At 42.7% G+C, this 1,701-nt stretch overlaps 1 non-coding gene across 1 annotated transcript; it reads left to right on the top strand.

Annotated features, from left to right (window-relative positions):
• The first annotated feature begins 1,197 nt into the window (after window positions 1–1,197).
• LOC148561495 (small nucleolar RNA R71) lies at window positions 1,198–1,301 on the top strand. The gene has a single exon (XR_015886349.1). It is a non-coding gene; the product is annotated as a small nucleolar RNA R71 (small nucleolar RNA).
• Window positions 1,302–1,701: the final 400 nt, after the last annotated feature.

The raw sequence follows: 1,701 nt of genomic DNA, 5'->3' as shown, positions 1-1,701 counted from the left end.
CTGCATTCTTCAGTCAACAACACAGTTTCCTCATTTCTCCAGCTTCTCTTTTTGGTCATTAATTCCTTTAAGAATTTTGCATAGAGTGGCATTTGCTCTATTGCCTCAGCAAACGGGATGTTGATTTGAAGCTTCTTGAAAATCTCCAAAAATCTGGAGAATTGGCCATCCTTTTCACCTTTCATCAAACGTTGAGGATATGGTGCTTTGGGTTTATACGGCTTCAGGACCTCTTTTTCTTTTTCTCTTGTTGCAGACGGTGTAAAGGATTGTCCCTGTTCCTTGTCTCTCACATTTTCCTTTGCTTCATCCTCTGTGGGTTCACTTGAGATCTCCTTCAGCTTTTTTCCACTTCTGAGGGTTATGGCTTTACATTCTTCCCTTGCAATAGCCTTGGCAGCATGAGAAACACTTGGCCCAGGGATTTGCTTATACAAATACCCAATTTGATTTTCTAACTTCTCGATGGCAGCTCCTTGGTTTTGCAAGTTGGAAATTACTTCTTCCTTAAAAGCTTTCAATTCGGTTATGTCTTGACCCATGGTTGCAAGCATTCCTTCTATCCTGTTTAATTGATCTTGAAATTGTTGGTTCGGATTAGGTTGGGTAGGTCGATTATTTTGGCCTTGATATGATGGTTGGGAGTAAGTGTTTTGTGTGGCTTGGTATGATCTTTGGTTGGAGTTTTGGTATGTGGAATTGTTATGTTGGTTATGGTTGTAAGGTTTGTGGTTTTGTGGTTGGGTTTGTTGGTTCCCCCACCCAAAGTTTGGGTGGTTTTTCCATCCTGGATTGTAAGGGTTGGAATGTGGATCATATGATTGCCTTTGTTGATTTCCTACATAATTGGCCTCTTCCCAATCACCTCCTTCAGTGCTTTCTTCCTCTTGCTCTTGTGTGTGTATTGCAGCCACTTGCTTTGTTTCTAATTTCCTGGTGAGCTCTGCTAGTTGCTTGGCAAACACCTTGTTTTGGGCTAGAATTGTATCAACATGGTTCAGCTCCATGACTCCCTTAGTGTTGTGTCTCTCTGATGCATAGTAGTACTCATTCTCAGCCACTGTTTCAATCACTTCAATGGCTTCTTCCACAGTCTTTTTCCTGTTCAATGAACCTCCTGATGAATGGTCCACAGCCTTCCTTGATTCATAAGAAAGTCCATCATAGAAAATGTGCAATTGCACCCAGTCATGGAACATGTCTGGTGGGCATTTTCTTGTCAAATCCTTGAATCTCTCCCATGCCTCGTAGAGAGTTTCACCATCTTGTTGTCTAAAAGTCTGAACCTCAGATCGAAGCCTATTGACCTTTTGTGGGGGGTAGAAACGTGCCAGAAACTTGCTTTCCACCTCGTCCCATGTTGTTAGGCTCCCCCTTGGGAATGATTCCAGCCACTTAGCTGCCTTGTCCCTAAGTGAAAATGGGAACAAAAGCAGTTTATAGGCATCTTCCTGGACTCCATTGGACTTCACAGTGTCGCAAATTCTCAGGAATTTTGTGAGGTGTTGGTTTGGATCTTCATTAGCACTCCCACCAAATGAACAATGATTCTCCACAAGTGATATTAGCTGTGGTTTGAGCTCAAAATTGTTGGCCTGAATGGGTGGTTTCTGAATGCTGCTACCACAATTCCCAGAGGTTGGGCTTATGTATGAACTAAGAACCCTCCTCTCAGGAATGGCATTGTTTCCATCAGCTCTC

The sequence above is a fragment of the Arachis ipaensis genome, chromosome B6 (genome assembly GCF_059453495.1).
Source record: "Arachis ipaensis isolate K30076 ecotype BB chromosome B6, ASM5945349v1, whole genome shotgun sequence".
Lineage (NCBI taxonomy): Eukaryota > Viridiplantae > Streptophyta > Magnoliopsida > Fabales > Fabaceae > Arachis > Arachis ipaensis.
This window is presented reverse-complemented; position numbering and strand designations above follow the sequence as displayed.